The sequence below is a fragment of the Callorhinus ursinus genome, unplaced genomic scaffold (genome assembly GCF_003265705.2).
Source record: "Callorhinus ursinus isolate GAN/ISIS: 27379988/994484 unplaced genomic scaffold, GSC_fseal_2.0 scaffold1, whole genome shotgun sequence".
Lineage (NCBI taxonomy): Eukaryota > Metazoa > Chordata > Mammalia > Carnivora > Otariidae > Callorhinus > Callorhinus ursinus.
Genome location: NW_027397063.1, coordinates 75079745 through 75098455, shown reverse-complemented (window position 1 = coordinate 75098455; position 18711 = coordinate 75079745). Strand labels below are relative to the sequence as shown.

Here is an 18711-nt window from a genome sequence, read left to right as displayed (position 1 = left end):
TCCATTTTAGCATCAAAGACTCCATCCAGATGTCATTGAGAACAGAAACCTCAGTTCTCAGGAACTAGTAGACATTTGGTCACCAAGCCAGCACCCAGATGGAGTTAGACAGTAAGCATCCTTCAGGCAGGAACTGCCAAATTTCACCTGGTTCAAATCCATTGGCCATTAAAACTGTTCAGAAGTGATTGGTCTTTGCTATAGCATAAAATACATTGTCTTGCAATGTCAAGGGTTGCCGATATGAATAATAATCATCACGGTGTTGTACCATAGAAAATAGTCATTTAAGTTTTTTACACAATTGATACTAGGAAATGGTTTTTCAGCTTCCCTTATTGGTTATCCAAGATGTGTGTGTATGTGTGTGTGTCTCTGTATATGTATGTGTATGTGTATGTGTTAACATGTATACTCGTGCATATGCCCATGTGTACATGTTTACATGTAGTTGATGACTTTGCCCAAGAGATAAAGATGAGACAATTGCTGTACGGACTTAAAAATTAATCAAAAACTTGCTGTTGGCTTGTAGACAGAGTGCTGATAAGAAAGCTGGAATTTCTCATGGCTAAGGTACCCAAAACAGGAGGAAGGAGGCAAGCTTACATGTGGGGATCAAAAGGTTCTAGGTAGGGTGGAAGGAGAAATGCAGAGACCAAAAGCCAAGCAAGGTGTGACATTTCAGGTGTAATAGTGAAAGACAGCAGTGAGTAGCAGGGGTGAGCAAGAGGTCTGAAAGGTGGAAGAATAACGGTGGGCAAAGAGGGAAATAGAAGCGATTGACCAGCCTAACCTTCCCATGCATCAGATTTGCTTTGTGTTCCTGGCTCTTTCCTCATTCTATTCTTGGTCCTGTCAGGGCTTGACTAGGTAGATCCTGGCCACTAGGTGATCCTGAGAACCCTCATGTGCAGATTTTGAAACCAAACATTATGAGGCAGATAACTTTATTACGTAGACATTCATTATACATTGAATTGGATATTTGGATCATATTTTGATGTGTATCCCCTTTTCCGTCTTTTCCTCTTTGTGCTTACACAAAACTACACAGAGGTAGGGATTGTATTTTTTTCAAAAGAGCTATAAATAAATTCTTCCAGATGTTAAAGCCTAGATGCTTCAAATAAAAAATACAAGTATACCAGGAAAATTTATACATTAAATCACTGGTTAAATAAATATTTTCTTAGACTTTGTGCTAAGCACAAGGGACATAGCTATGAAGAGGTTAAGGGCCTATCCTCCTGAGGTTTACAGTCTGGTGGGGAAGGGTTAACTCTCTATTTCTCTTCTTTCACTGGTTCATCATGTACTCTATTTGAATCAACCTTGCATGTTTCTGAATCACTCATCCAGTAGGAAAAATTCAGAAATTCATTTGGGAGTAGCAATATTAAAATGTGAATTTGTCTCTGGATCCAGTCAATCATAGAATTCCCAAATGTAGTGTCTCTTTTTGACAATGGGATACGTTTTCAGGACAAGACGTCAGTGTTGATTAGCCCACAGACAGTGACTCAAGACAGTGTCCTTCATATTTATGGGGAACATAAATGTTACTTTATTTCCCCATCTTTAACACACTCCACTGAATGAGGGGATACTTTAATAACTAAAACATAAAATTATTTCCATACTTACCTCAACTTTCATAAAAAGTTTGGGTCATTTTTATCAAACAACTACATTTCTTTCTTTCTCTTTCTTTCTTTCTTTCTTTCTTTCTTTCTTTCTTTCTTTCTTTCTTTCTTTCTTTCTTTCTTTCTTTCTTTCTTTTTCTTTCTCTTTCTCTTTCTTTCTTTCTTTCTTTCTTTCTTTCTTTCTTTCTTTCTTTCTTTCTTTCTTTCTTTCTTTCTTTCTTGATTTATGTATTTATTTGAGAGAGAAAGAGAGGGTGCAAGCAGGGCAGAGAGGAGCAGAGGCAAAGGGAGAGAATCCTCAAGCAGGCTCCCTGCTCAGCACAGAGCCCAACTGACATGGGCCTTGATCCCAGGACCCAAATCGTGACATGAACCCAACTCAAGAGTTGGAGGCTTAACTGACTGAGCCACCCAGGTGCCCCTCAAACAACTACATTTCTCAATAATGAAGGTGAAGTATAGAAAATTTAGTTTTGAGACAGGATAAGAAAGAAATATAATGCAGTTTTTGAAATCAAAGGAGATTTTCTTGTTTCAAAGGAGGTCTCTTGACCATGGTGTTCAATCCAAGCTCTTACTTTAAAAAATCTTAGAAGAAGACATGACCAGTTTTGTATGAATTAGTGAAAGACCATTTCCATCTCCAGTTAAAAATCTACATGTAATTATTAATAATGACTTATAACTCTAAAGCAGATTTTTCTGGTAGTACCCAAGGTGCTTTTAGGAGACAAAGAACATTCTAAAACCTGGGGAACCCCTTATTAGAAAGGATTATAGTTTAAGAGACCAACCTGCCTTACCCTAGCTGCTCCATGTTTTCTCTTTATGTCCATGCCTGATTTTTAAGACATGATATATTTTCAAGGCCTCTCTAAACATAGAGACAACATACGTACATTATGATTATTCTTTCATCATCATTTGGGACAAATGACCCTTCTGTATTCATTGAACTAATAGTTAACTAATCTTTTGGCTTAAGAATTTCATTTCAAATAGTTCTGAAGATAGAAGGAGATGTTACCTGGCATTTTTGTCAGATTTCCTCCATTTCAGTTAGAAGTGCTTTTTTCAAGGAATGGCACCAGGAGTGTGGGGAAATGTAAAATGAGCATTAGCGGATGGAACCACTGCATGAGGGGTTGAGGGAGGCAGGCCCTGACTTGTCCTGCTTTGGCCACAACCTGGTCAGGCAGCCTTGGGTATACTTAATGCCCTTTTTTTCTAACAACTCTTTTGGTTTATCTTGTCGCTGTAGGTTTTCAACCTGGGGGCCATCTATGGCTGTTAGTTGTTTCAAGGATTGATTTTTGGGGGCTGGGTAAGTCCCCCATAATCTCCACAAATAGCATGAATAATTTTAAGGACATTATTTTTTTTCCCCCTGGGTCCATAACTTTATTCAGAGTCTCCAAAGGATCTGAAATCTTTAAAAGAACATTTTCTAGAGGATCACTCAAGCCTTCTCAGTGGTAACATTCAATGGCCATTGGCTGTCTGTCTTTATGTGTATGCACATTTCCTTCTAGACCATAAAACTGTGTTTAGCATACTTGAAGGAAGGATTCTGAGCAGGATACTTAAGAACATGGCTTAGAAATCCTTTTAGAAGGCAAAAAGCTCTAATGCTAAGGAGTCTTGGCTGGCAATCCCAGTTCCATCATACATAGCACATATAGGTATTTATATACACACATATATGTATACATGTATGTACACATATATGTAAAAGTAGCACATATATTGCATTAAAGGAAGCTCTAATCAAATTTTTAAAAATGGTTACTTAGAATGTCAGTGTCTGACTTGGCAAAACTGTAGTAAATTCAGCCTCAGTATTAAGCAAGTATGTATTAAAAATCCTTCCCAATATCAATTTGTTTTAGATGTGTCTCTTGCAAGTAGCATATAGCTGTATTTTTTCCCCAACTCAATAACCTCTGCGTTTTAATTGATGAATTTCATTTAATTACATTGTTTACATTTATTTAGATTTATTTTTATTGCTTGTATATCCTATTTACTATGCTTTGTATGCTTTTTTCTATTTTCTCATTTCTCGCCCTTTTTTGGGTCAATTACATTTTTAAAATTCTTCTTGACAGTGTTAAAAGTTTTAAAATCTCTTTCTAGAGTTTTCGTTGTTACTCTTAAAATTTTAACACCAAGTTATACACTTTTAGTTTACTTTTGGCATTCTACTTCTTTCATCTGTATTTTTTTTTTATTTTAGCAGTTCTTTCAGATTCCTTTAGCATTTTTTTCAGTGATGATTTTTGCATATTATGATTTCTCTTATCCTTACTTGTCTTTCATTTTGAATGACAGTTTAGTTGGTTATAGGATTCTAGGTTGACAGTATTTTCTTTTTTTTTTTAAAGATTTATTTATTTGAGAGAGTGAGAATGAGAGAGAGAGAGTACTTGAGAGGGGGGAGGGTCAGAGGGAGAAGCAGGCTCCTTGCTGAGCAGGGAGCCTGATGTGGGGCTCGATCCCGGGACTCCGGGATCATGACCTGAGCCGAAGGCAGTTGCTTAACCAACTGAGCCACCCAGGCGCCCGACAGTATTTTCTTTCAACACTTTGAAGATACTATTCAATGCTTTTCTGGTCTCTCTTGATATTGATGAGAAGTCCATATAGTCCTTAGTAGCTAAGATGTCTATTTTTCCTGATTGCTTTTGATAATTTGATCTCTTTCTCTGATATTCTACAGTTTCACTCTGAACTGTTCTGGGTGTGAATTTGATTATGTATTTATATTTTCAGTAAAATGCTATGCTATATTAATGGGTTTGACATCTCTCTACATCAACAAATATTGATACAGAATATCTTCCCATGTCCATTAATATTCATCTACTTTGTCAATTTAAACTTTTGCATTTCTGTATAGTTGGAGATTAAAGTATTTCATCTCATTTTTTATTTGAACAAAATCATATACACACACATGCAAGAAAAAAGGGTCAAAATCTGGGATACCACTGATGTATTGAGTAGCTTACTAGTGCACTGAAGCCACTCACATCGTGTCAGGGATTGTGGATTGCGTGCATCTCTTCCCAACTCTACATTCAGTGATGTCACTTTGGTCATAATGGGAATATTTATATTATGAAAATCGACTAATGCTGTAAAGCAGGGATTTTTTTTTTTTCTGGCAAGTTGGTTCTTTTTTTTAAATTTAAATTTAATTAATTAACATATAATGTATTATTGGTTTCTGAGGTAGAGGTCAGTGATTCATCAGTCTTATATAATACCCAGTGTTCATTATGTCACATGCCCTCCTTAATGTCTAGCACCCGTTACCCCATCTCCCCCCCCCTCCACGCCAGGGACCGTCAGTTTGTTTCCTATGTTAGGAATCTCTTACGTTTGTCTCCCTTCTGATTATGTCTTGTTTTATTTTTCCCTCCCTTCCTCTATGCTCCTTTGTTTTGTTTCTTAAAATCCACATATGAATGAACTCATATGATAATTGTCTTTCTCTGATTGACTTATTTTGCTTAACATAATACCCTCTAGTCCCATCCACGTTGTTGTAAATGGCAAGATTTTGTTTTGTTTTGTTTTGTTTTTTGATGGCTGAGTAATATTACATTGTATATATATACCACATCTTTATCCATTCATCTGTCGATGGACACCTGGGTTCTTTCCATATTTTGGCTATTGTGGACATTGCGGCTATAAACACTGGGGTGCAGGTGTCCCTTCGGATCACTACATCTGTATCTTTGCGGTAAATACCTAGTAGTGCAATTGCTGGGTCATAGGGTAGTTCTATTTTCAACTTTTTGAGTAATCTCCATACTGTTTTCCAGAGTGGCTGCACCAGCTTGCATCCCCACCAACAGTGTAGGAGGGTTCCCCTTTCTCCACATCCTTGCCAACATCTGTTGTTTCCTGAGTTAATTTTACCATTCTGACTGGTGTGAGGTGATATCTCATTGTGGTTTTGATTTGTATTTCCCTGACGGCAAATTGGTTCTTAAACATTCACCAACACACCACTAGTTATCTTCTTTCTAGTAGACACTTGTTACCTTTTGCCAGCAGCTATGATCCCATCTTCTGTAAACTCAGCTTTGCCGAGATCCAAAAACACTCCTGACTTTAGCAAGAAGTCTGTTCGCAGTCTCAGGTCTACAAAGTAGTGGGCCATAGAGTCACTCATTCTTTCATCTATTAGTACACTTATTTAATGAATATGTTTGAAGGCCTATTATGGGCCAAGCAGCATGTTGGGCAGTGAAAACACACAGATGACCAAGAACAGAACATCTACCAAACCAAAGGTCAGTTTTAATCCCCAGTGTACCTTCTCCCTACCACTTAGCATGATCATTTGTTGGGCTGTATTCCTGAGGCCCACTGTGCCTCAGCTTAATCTTTCTGCATTATGACATCCATGTCAACTAAATGGAGAGAAGATGTGGCCAGAGGCATGGCATAGGTTGGTTGCTTTTGTTTATAAGAATGCACTTCTCGGGGCGCCTGGGTGGCTCAGTCGGTTAAGCGGCTGCCTTCGGCTCGGGTCATGGTCCCAGGGTCCTGGGATCGAGCCCCGCGTCCGGCTCCCTGCTCGGCGGAGAGCCTGCTTCTCCCTCTCCCTCTGCCTGCCACTCTGCCTGCTTGTGCTATCTCTCTATCTGTCGAATAAATGAATAAAATCTTTAAAAAAAAAAAAAAAGAATGCACTTCTCATAGCAAATAATGTTTTAGTCTTCCAGAGTAAAGAGCATAGAACCCATTGTTTATCCATAGCTCTTATAACCTCATCAAGTGTTTCCAAGTAAGCAATTTTAATTAAGTTTTCATCTATAGAATTATACATTTTGAAATAAATGTTAGATGTTTGGGAGTTGACTCCTATTTACTATAATTCCAAGAAGTCTACTTAAAAATTTAAATTCTGGAGACATCAAGTAGTTCTTTCAATGTTACATTTTGATGAGTTTAGGATAAATTAATAAAAAGCAGATGAATGAAGTTATTCTAGAGCTCACATGGGTTTAAAAATTAAACTAGATATATTGACAAAATATGCTTTGGCTTTTGCCAAGTTTCCAAAATTTTTAAGAAGTTTGAAACATTTTGTTGAGCTGAAAATGTGACTGAAACTACCAGTGTACTATTTAATTAGTGCAGTGTCCGTTAAAACAATATAAGAGTTTTAATTAAATTGATTAACTTTATATAAATATGATCAAGTTAGTATCTTAGTTTACTAATTTAAAAGTAACCATGAGACACCTGGGTGGCTCATTTGGTTGAGCGTCCAACTCTTGGTTTCAGCTCAGGTCATGATCTCAGGGTCCTAGGATGGAGCCCCACATGGGGCTTCATGCTCTGCAGGGAGTCTGCTTGAGGGTTCTCTCCCTCTCTCTCTGCCCCTTCTCCTGCTCGTGCTCGCTCTCTCACACTCTCTGTCTCTAAAAATAAATAAATAAACCTTTAAAAAAAAAAACCACAAAGAATTATATGTTTCGTAGATTAATTATTAAGTGTCTCATAATTAAAGCAATGAGTTAGTAACATGAAAACATTAAAACTAAAATCCAAACTTAGTTATTGATGAGGCCTTGTAAGCTGTTCAAAATATTAAGCTGTTATGTAAATTATTGCATAAATTAAGAAAACATGTAAATTCCAAGATATCTGTTACAATATTTCCCAGACATCCGTAAACCTGTGAAGCAAATATATCTTTCATATTCAAAGTGGTCTAAGACAAAAACCACAAAAAATCTTGTTCAAAAATCTTAAAGAAGTCATTCAGAATATTAGGGGAGGTGTCAAAAGAGAGAAGTGTGATTGCCCAGGGAGCTCTTCAATGAGCTCAGATTGTAAGAAGCTATGGAAGAATGACCACATAAATGAGGATTAGTGCAAAAATGACAGTCTTGTTTAGAGGGTGTAGGAAGGGTTGATTTTAAAATGCATTGGGGCACCTGGGTGGCTCAGTCAGTTAAGTGTCTGATTCTTGATTTCTGCTCAAATCATGCTCTTATTAAGCTCATGAGATCAAGCCCTCTGTTGGGCTATGCACTGGACATGGAGCCTGCTTAGGATTCTCTCTTTCTCTCTCCCTCTGCTCCTCCCCACCCACTCATTCTTTCTCTCTCTCTCACTGAAAATAAAATAAAATAAAATAAAATAAAGTAAAATAAAATAGGGGCTCCTGGGTGGCTCAGTCGGTTAAGTGTCTGCCTTCGGCTCAGGTCGTGATCCCAGGGTCCTGGGATCCAGCCCTGCAACGGGCTCCCTGCTCAGTGGGAAGCCTGCTTCTTCCTCTCACTCTGCCACTCCACCTGCTCATGCTCTCTCTCTTTCTCTGTCAAAATAAATAAATCTTAAAAATAAAATAAAATGTAGTAAGCCTCATGAAACACCAAAGACCACAAAAAGGACATTCAGAGCAAGAAGAAAAAGATGTGTAACTTGGAAATGACAGAATATGGTTGACCATTGAAGAACATGGGTTTGAACTATGCAGGTCCACTTATACACAGATTTTTTTTTTTATAGTACAGTACTGTAAGAATATTTTTATCTTCCTTATGGTTTTCTTAGTAACAGTTTTTTCTCTAGCTTACATTATTGTAAGAATACGGTATATAATACATGTAACATACAAAATATTTGTTAATTGACTTTTTATGTTATTGGTGAGGTTTGTGGTCAATAGTAGCCTATTAATAGTTAAGGGAGTAAAATGTTATATGTGGACTTTTGGCTGTGTGGGGGTTGGGGTTGGTGTTGTTACCTTTAACCCATGTGTCGTTAAAAGTTCAATTGTAATATTAGTAGAAGGTGGAAAGAAGACAGATAAAATCAATGCCTTTCTTCCTTATTGAAGAACATAATGTCCAGATTCTAAAATGGGCAGGGTAAATATTCAAGACAGGACACATTTGACTAGGATAGAATAAAAAGTTAAGTAAGTCCATGCCTTTAAATAGATTCGTGCCTCAATTTTTGAGTGACATATACAGGACGATTACTAAATCTGTAGATGTGACTTCCAATCCACTGCTGACAAAACTTAAGAAGATGTTGCCAACAACATGAGTGGGGCCAGGAGACAGGAAATGAGCACATTCTATTGCTGTTAACGAAAGGAGAAACTGTCGGACTACGAAATTATAATGCTGATCCTGGGTAATAATTGAAAACAAATTACAAATCTAATGATTTCTAAGTACCTAAAAGAAAAGCAGAGTTATTAATTGTCAGAACCAAATGCAGAAGAACCAAATGCATTGACAAGCTGTTATCTTATTCTCAGCAAGATGATACAGTCTCTCATTAAAAACCTGGATGGCGGAAGAGTTGGTTGGATTAACAGCATGCCTCTGCGATCATGGAGAGAGATTCTTTAGAAGAGGAAAGGGTCTTAACCTTGATCTTGTTCTGTTCAGTGTCTATTAATGACTTAAATGAGGGCATATATAATATTCATCACATTTGCAGAGAAGTCCAGATTGTGAGGGAAAGTTCATAGAACAGATGACAAGTGTAAAAAGATAACCAATTCCTGGAATAATGGGTTTAAACTAACATGATGAAAATTAACAGAGATTACTATAGAGTTCTGGATTTAGGTTAAAAAAAATCAAAGCCTACGGGAGGGGTTGGGAGTCTGGCATGGCAACAGTTTGTGTGAAAGTTTGATGGACCATCTCAGCTGCTGTTTCCTATCTCATAAGAAGTAAGATCATTCCACTTTATGATGGTCAGCAGGCACATTTTGATTAGCCTCTTCACTTTTGGGAGGAAAGTAGTGAGGATGGTGACGATTGTTGCAGTTAACTAAAACTGGTGGCTGGTCAAATGGTTGGACCTACACTCAATAGGCCAGCTACTTGTTCAAAGGCTTTTGAACAAGTATCGTTCAGGAGCAAATCCTGGCTACACTGTTAGGAGTCTGTGTGGTTTTGGAGAGGTCCCATAACTTCTGTTAGCCTGAGTTTCCTTGGCTGAAAAGTGAAGATAAAAATACCTACTTTGCAGAATTGCCATGAGGATTATAGATGAGTAAGAGATCTCTCCCAGGGTCTGCCTCTATGTGCTTGGTAAATGCTAACTTATTAGTAGAGTAATTATCATTTTACCAGGTCTTGGAGATAGAAGCATATGTGGACTTCACAGATTAGGATTCTTTCATGGCTCACTGGTCCATGAGCATACCATCTTTATGAAGATTGCACTCAGGATCACATTTTTAAATTATGATGAAAGTGGTCTGTATTGGAAGCAAATATTATTTGATACATACATCTTAAGGGAAGAGGACCCCCAAGCTCTGGGGTTTAAGGTTGCAAATGTTGGAGACTGATATGAGGTGAGGTGCTAATGCTAATAGAGATTTAACTGCTAAGGATTTTTTAAAGGACTGTTAATGTTTTTTAGTGCTCTGTTACAAAGCTCTGCAGTTCCTTCAGAGTCTGCCTAACATTATTTTCCCTGTAAATTCTGTTATTTTTCATGTGCACTTTTGCAGAAGACAAGGGTTTTTTGTTGTTGTTGTTGTTGTTTTTTCAGGTACACATATAGTGTATTAGAGCAGAAATGCTGTAGATGGAACATAGGAATGTAAATGAAACCTCATATTTACTTGATACCTTACTCTTAAAATAATTCCACAACAACACATAGCTAGGAATAAGCACAGAAAGTACACTGAGAGAGAGCCTTGGTTTAGACCTTTGAGTTGCTAGGTTCTAATCTGAGCACTTCACTCATTGGCTGTGTGGCATAGGCTGAACTCTATAGCCTAAAATTGTAGTGCTAATCCTGAGTACCTGCGAGTGTGACTGAATTTGGAGATAGGGCCTTTAAACAGGTATTTAAGGTTAAATTAGGTCATTAGAGTGGGCCCTGATCCAATATGACAGATGTCTCTAGAAGAGATTAGCACACCTATAGGCACAGAGAGAAGACCCCGTGAAGACACAGGGGAGGAAGGCCATCTAGAAGCCAGGGAGAGAGGCCTCAGAAGAAACCAACCCTGAAACACCTTGATCTCAGACTTCTAGCCTCCAGAACTGTGAAATAATAAATTTCTGTTGTTTAAACCACCCAGCCTTTGGTGCTTTCTGATGGCAGCCCTAGCAAACTAATATACTGTGTAACCCTGGATATTTAATCTCTTTGAATTATCATTTCCTTATCTTTAAAGTAGAAATTATGACATAAAAATAGGTGGTATTTTATTCTTTTGAGGATTTATTTATTTATAATTTGAGAGAGAGAGAGCACACGCATGTGTGTGAGCCCACAGGGGAGAGGCAGAGGGAGAGGGAGAATCTCAAGCAGACTCCTCGCTGAGTGCAGAGCCTGATGCAGGGCTCGATTCCACGACCCTGAGATCATGACCTGAGCCGAAAACAAGAGTTGGATGCTTAACCCACTGAGCCACCCAGATGCCCCTTAGGTGGTATTTTAAAATAAACAAGTAAAATAAATTATTTCATATTGGGGGAAAAGATGCCAAAGAAAAAAAGTCTTGAATCATGGTAGCTTTTAAATGTTATTTCTCTAAAAGCCTGAGAGAGAAAATATACATATATTCTGACTTGAAAAGACCGAAAATGCTATGTTAAAACTAACTAAATAATTGAATGGTAATTATTTACAAAAAAAATTTCCAGTAGCATTATGCCATCAATTAAAGAGTGCTCCAATGGAATTTCAATTATAATTTGAACCTCTCTCCCCAAAAATGTCAATTTGCATAAATCAACTCTTTAGAGACATACCTATTGCATAAATTAGGACACACCCGCCCTTGTTCAATACTTAAGGTTTGATTTAATCAAAAATTTCAGGATGCTGAGAGCAGCCTAGGCCTGCCGTTATGGTAATGCATGCATAGGCTGCAGTTGATAATCAGAGCTGTGTTGGGCATTCCACTTTGCACCTCCTAGGGCACCAATTTTCAGAGACTGTTAGAACCCAATAGAAAAATCTCACCTAAGATTCATCTGTGAGCTAAATTACAGGGGAAGCCATTATGATTCATTTTATATGCACTATTGTTCTGGGTTGTCAGACGAGCTCCTCTGGATCCGAGGGAAGAATTTTCCTAGCTTTGAGAATCCTGAGAATGGAAATGGTCAACTGAGGTATGTCATTGTTCTTCTGATCAAGAAATATTCTTACCTGAACCAAAAGGATATATTGAGTCTCCACTAGATGCCTAGCCCTGGATGCCTGAGTTCTGGAGTGGGGATGGAGGAGCAGATATTTAAAATCTGGTCGGAAGAGACCAAACAGACACGAAACAATTAGAAATCAGTGAAATGTTAAGTTATATGGAATTAAGAGAAAAAAGATTTCAGAGAAGGGCAAGAACAGTGTAAATTTGAGGAAGTGAATGAGGCTGAGGGAGGAGGAAGGAAGGATTTAGATATGGAAATTTAAAGTAGAGGATACTGCGGAGGTTATTTTGGATGGGTGCAATTTGAGGGGAAGGGTGTGCTTGTGTGTTGCGCATATGTGATCAGGCACCACTTTCCCGGGCAGGGGAGTGTTGAGAGAGAGCCGGAGCAAAGGTATGTAAGTGAAAGAACCTAGATTCTGTGCATAACGAACAAAGAAAAATCTGGCTGTGAGAAAAAGATGTGCAGTTCCATCCCATTTACTGTCAGGATTAGGAATGTGTTCTTTCTAAATCCCGAGAATAACCTATAATATTAAGCATTACCAGCTTCATTTTGCAGATAAAGGAACTGAGTCTTAGAGAAATTAAGTGACTCGCCTTCAGTCACACGTATTAAATGCGCAAGCCTCCAAAGTCTTCCTGAGGTCGCCTAGGGGTGCTGGAGCGTGCCTGGGTCCGCGTGGGAATCACAGATCCATGGATGCTTCTGGCGCCCACAGTAGCATCCACTTAGCCAGCTGCATCCCTCAGCTGCATTCATTCCCCGGGAGGATCACCCCTCCAGACCTTGGCTAACGACCATTATGCGTGGGGTACAAAAGGCCAGCCCCCTTGCTCAAGCTGGAACCCACTTTGGGATGTGCTTTGTGCTCCGGAGCTTCTCCATGGGATCTGAAGCTGAGATCCCATTCTTGCTTCGCTTCTCCTCCCTCCTCTGCATACACTCCAGCCTTCATCCTTTACTTCCTTTCTCTGACAGCTCTCCCTGGATAAATCACATCTGACCAAGACACATTTATCTACCAGATATCCCTCAAAACTGTGTTCAGTGTGTGCAGTGTATCACTGCTGCGAGTGCAGACACTGTGTTGTGGAACTATTAGGCAGCACGGAGCTGAGCCGGCCGTGGGAGCGCTGGTGATGACCTTCACCATCAGCCCCCAGGTCGATGGGAGGCACTTCACCTGCATCTTCTCACCCAAAGCTTACGACTCACCCTCGAGGTTAGGTTCTGTGATTATGCCTATATTCATAGATGAGGAAATTCGGGTCCGGAGAGGATACATTATCTGCTCGTGGTCACACAGTTTGTAAGTTGCACCCTCAGGATTCCAACACACTTGTGTTTAACTTCACAGCTAGCTGCAAAAGAAAAAAAAACAAAAAAACAGTTTGTGCATACTGGAACATGTACCTTACTAAATGTATAACTTACTGAAATGTTTAAGAACCATGGCTCGGCACCCTCAGGGCAGTAAATAGCTCTACTCGGTGTTGAAGGGAGACCAAGTTACAAAGGTGGATCCAATCTGATCCTTTAGACGGGTCACTCTCAACACAAAATGATTTGAAAGCGACAGAGCATAAAAGAAGATGGTAAAGTGGGCAGAGGAGTATGAAACAGTAAAAGATACAGTGACCATATCATTGATTATTCAAATTGGAACACTACTGAGGGTGGTAGGAGATGCCATTAGTAATTACATGAGGACAACAAGTGTAAGCCAGGACTCTCTAGCAAACAAGGATGTATGATCACCAGAGTAATAGGAGGCAACGGGGAGCTATAGTAGGTTCTTGAGCAGGGGTGTGAAATAATTCTTCTGTCACTCGTATGCAACATGATTTAGAAGAAACGTTGGAAACTGAGAAAACAGCAGACAGTAGATTGTTCCAGAGCTACAGTGTGTGATCCATCTGGGCTTTCTGCCTGGCTTCTCATTTTTTCTCTAGTTCACTATGTTGGAAATGGTCTTCCTTTCTGGACCTCAGCATGCTTACCAGAGGTTATCAGCCAATCCTCTTGTCCTTGAGGATAGAACTCTGTCAGGTACTCCTGACCACTGGTTAGACCCTTTGTTTAATTCAGATGGACTCTACCTTAGAACCCAAATACCCTCCTTCTGCTGGCTTTGTTCCCTAGAACATCTACATTCCCATGGGCTGTCCCCTGCCCTGCAGGACCCTGTGATTGTCCTCATGGAGACACTTCTGCCTGAACAAGAAGGTGGGGAGGTACGTCTGCCATGAGACACTCAGGCTTTCTGCCTAGATAGATTTGTCCTAAAGGTCATTTCCCTCTGGACTAAAGCAAGAAAGTAAATGGAAAGTGTGTGTATGAAAGATCCAGTGTTTTTGGCCTATGCTCGGAGTTTGTAGCAATCCTGGGTTAAATGATGAGGCTTTCTACCCTCATGAAGGGCCTCACTATAGCTCCCCACTGCCTCCTATTACTCACTGTATCTTTTACCTGCTTCACACTCCTCTGCCCACCCTACCGTCTTCTTTTACGCTCCATCGCTTTCAGATCATTTTGTGTAGAGGGTGACCCATCTAAGGGATCAGATTGGATCCACCTTTGTAACTTGGTCTCCCTTCAACACCGAGTAGAGCTATTTACTGCCCTGAGGGTGCCGAGCCATGGTTCTTAAACATTTCAGTAAGTTACACATTTAGTAAGGTACGTGTTCCAGTTGCACAAACTGTTTTTGGAGCTAACTGGTGTCTTGTCTCCAGGTTTTAAACACATTGCATACCTTTACAGAGTTAGGATTAAGGTCACTACCGTCTCTTGGTCTGCTGTGGGAGAGAATCAAGAAGACAAGGAAACTGAGGAATCGGTGAAGCAAATCTAGGGATGAGCCCTTCCAGTGTGAATGTGGGCCTTTGTTTCTGAATGCAAGTCGCTCGTCCAGGCATAAAGAACTCGAGCTTCTGAGATGGGCATACAGTGTATATTTGTGATTTACAGACCTTGGAATCATACAGACTAAGGTTCAAATCCTAAAGCTATGATTTAACGATCATGGGACTTTGGATAAGCTCCCTAACCTCTGAGCTCTATCTTCTGCGGCGACAAAATGTCAGGGGGAAAACAGTGCCTCGTCAGGTAGTCATGCGGTGTAAATGAAGTACTGTTTGTCAAGTCTCAAGTGTGGAGCCTGGCGCTCAGTGAAGGGCAGTTCTTGCTCAAACAAGGCACTCATGGGCTGATTTCTGCCTCCTCTGTGCTCCTGTACCACTCTGCACAGCCCACTCTCGAGGCACATATCACAGCATCAAGGCACATATCACACCATTGCACGCTTAGTTGTCTGCGTCTCCACCATCCTATCACTTGCTTCGCCTTATATTCCACAACCTGGCATACAGGTGCTCAGAACATAAATATAGATATAGATATAGATATAGATATAGATATAGATATAGATATAGATGATATAGATGTAGATACATATATATTTTTAAATAATAGCTTCAAGATAATATTCTCTTTAAAATCTTAAATCAACAAAGTTTCGTTCCTTCTTTTAAGAAGAGGCTGTCTAAAACTATAATTGCATTTATAAGTTTTTTTTTTTAAGATACACACTTCCAACTTCATTTCCCCATAAAGCTAGGAGACATCCACAGAACCCCTTTTTCATGGGGTCTCCTGTGAGGAGTAAATGACTCAGGGAGTGTAGAGGGCTTGGGACAAGCCTCGTCCTGAGGAGGTGCTTAGTCAGCCCTTGCGATGATTTATGTCCAACTTGCTATGTATTTGCTATGACAGAGACACAGCATTTGAGGTCATTTGATGTGTAATTTTTGTTTTTTTGAAGATATGTTTATGTTGAAAAACTTAATTACATGCTCACTACTGTTTATTTGGAAAATTCTATAGAAAATACCAACTCCTTACCTTAATGACTTAGCTTTTTGAGGCTCTTGTGGATGGAGTTTGATGAGCGACACTTCTCTTAAAAGACATGAGAGAGGGTGCCTGGGTGGCTCAGTCGTTAAACGTCTGCCTTCGGCTCAGGTCACGGTCCCAGGGTCCTGGGATCGAGCCCCGCGTCGGTTTCCCTGCTCAGCGGGAAGCCTGCTTCTCTCTCTCTCTCTCTCCCACTCCCCCCTGCTTGTGTTCCCTCTCTCGCTGTGTCTCTCTCTGTCAAATAAATAAATAAAATCTTTAAGAAAACAAAAAAAGACACAAGAGACTCAGAGACCAGGACTGGGATCCCTAGACAGACCTGTAGACGTAGAAATCCTCCGGCCCAGGGTCTTGGTCTGGGCTTGGAGCACATTTTGTGCTGGGGTTCCTGAGTAGCTTTGGAGAACATTATCAGTGATGAGTCCAGCTACATGCTATCTTTCATTCCAGTCTGTGTTTCTGAAGTTGTCTTCATGGAACCAGAGTGTTGCTCTGGCACCTCTGGCACAGGCCTGCCTGATCGTCCTGCCACCGCTAGAGTCCACATCTGGACTCAGACTGCCTTGGCTGCTGTCCAGCCTTCTGCTGCCTGACCCCTGGTTTGGGTGAGGTTCATCGAATGTTGATTTATAAAAGCTGCTAGGGTCAATTAGGCTATGCCCACATTGGTGACCACACTGTTGTCTCATCAGCTGCTTTAAATACATTCTCTCATTTGAAACCTCTCAACCAAATGGAGACCCTGCCCTCCCTCCCACTCATCAAACTGACCCTTTAGTAGTGGATCCAGTGACTGCATATGGAAATGGCCCATATTAGCTGTGTGGCTTCAACAAATGCTCACTATCTTCCCATTCTTTCCACAAATGAGGAGCATCACCAAGGATACGCCAACAATCACATTCTTGATTCAATCTCGGAAAGAGCTTCCAGATCGGCCCTTCCTGTCCATCCTCATTGTCTAGCCTTCTTGAAGCCCTAAAACTATGTTCCTGCCATCTTACCAAGTGCTGTCAACCTTGTCCCAATTCACACTTCCAGTGTCACTTCCTGGAAGGAGATGTGGCCAATATCCTGCTGCCCCAGACGCACCACTGCCCAGAGTTGTCCCTAAAGGTCATGTCTTTCCAAAGCTCTTCTCTTTGCCTAGGATACTCGTCCATTTTGGAAAAGTCCCGCTCATCCTTTTTGCCTAATTCGAATGTCATAGCCATGACACTCCTTGTTGACTCTGGAAAAATAGACAGTTATCCCTTTTCAGTGCTCTCAGAGCTCTCTGTTTTGTCTTTGTTATGGCCCTTGTGGTGTGCTGAATTATCTATTTACACGTGTCTCCTCTCACTGTGCTGTGGGATTGAGGACGGCAGAGATAGCTCTGCTATCTATTTTGTGGCGCATCTCTAGAGCCTAACACATAGTAGGTACAATGTTGGAAGAACGACCAGTGACTGGGTAGAAGGTCCTTCTGCTTGTGTAAAATGGGCTCGAGGCTGCTGTGCTTTTGTGATTTGATGTAAAATGATAAAGTTTAAAGGGGGAAAAACTTCCCTGACCTGTTGCGACGTACAGCAAGAGATTTTATTGCTTATTTCTTTTCTCATGTGCCATATGGCTTTCCATTCACAAACTGCTCTAGTGAGAATTACTTTTGCAGGTAATTTTCTAATGATTGTCTTGGGATAAACAAATTTATCAGACTGGTTTGGCTAATGTATTCAAGGAGGTTCACAGGGGAAAAGATTAATCATCTAAGAAGCAAGCCTGTGTCTGTCATTAGGCGGAAGGGTCCAGAGATGATCAGAGCTGAGCGGGTGGTTGCTATGACTGCAGATACTTTTCTCTCCCTTTGTGAGGTCAACGGCAGCTCCCAAGCTGATTGGCTAAAATTAGATTATCCTGCTGACCAACCATAGGGAGTTAATTTCATCAGAAAAAGAAAAATGGTGGGAAATCCTGCCATGATGCTACAAAGGAATTTTTTTTAGAAACCCACAGAGTCCAAGTTTGCTTCCATTATAATTAATATGTTCTTTCTAATAAAATAATTTCAGGAAGGCAGACAACAGTATTCATCTATTATTTTGTATATCCATCGAAGCTTTAATCTGGTTTGTCCTCAGATCTAACTCTCAAAGTTGAAGGAACCTTTGTTTTCCTGTTTCATCTCCATAACCAAAGACTGTCATCGTGTGTGTGTGTGTGTGTGTGTGTGTGTGTGTGTGTGTGTGTGTGTTTATATGATTGGAGATAAGCTAATTGTGGAAAACAAAAAAGGAGCTGGCACAGTTAAAGGTATTTGCTTGCAGGGCTCCTGCCCTAGTGAAATAACAGGCCCCAAAAACTAAGCAGAAAGACTTACCTTTGGATGGGGAGCATCCTTGAAATTGTTGAGGGGAATCCTGCCTCCCACAAGGTTCTTCCCAGGAAGTCATAGATGGCCTACCCTCTGGTTTTGCAATGGGTAGGTACATCCTTTTTTTCTCGGAATTAAATACCAATGGCCTCGACTATTATACTTATTTCTGTGTGGGAAAGGTACAAAATTAGTTAATCTCAGAGACAAGATGAACTTCAGGTTCTGCTGAGTTGTGAAACCAGGTGGATGTGAAATACACATCAAGGAAAACTGTCCTAGGATTTATTTGTTTCTTTAGCGCCTATGCCACTCTGGAGAAATAAAATACGATTAAGGAAGAAATGGAAAAAGAGCTGATGTTGAAATTATGGACAGTCTGCATGCTTCTATCGGTACAATAGCCAAATCAACATATTTTAAAAATCAAATTAACTTGTTGTGGCACATTTGGGTCTGTGCCAAGGAGTCCATGAGGAGGGCCCCCAAATGCCCTGTTCCTGAAAGCCATGTCTGGGGGAGTTGGGGATCATTCTGTCCAAATGAAACGTAATGATGAACTCCAGGCAACAAAGGAGCACTGTTAAGCACTAGTCTCAAGCAGGAAGCACCATAGGAA

General features: G+C 40.2%; 1 long non-coding RNA gene across 3 annotated transcripts in view; it reads left to right on the top strand.

Annotated features, from left to right (window-relative positions):
• The window catches only part of LOC112828863 (uncharacterized), a 62708-nt gene that overhangs the window by 19375 nt on the left and 24622 nt on the right, over positions 1–18711 (top strand). The gene's annotated exons all lie outside the window — the stretch shown is intronic.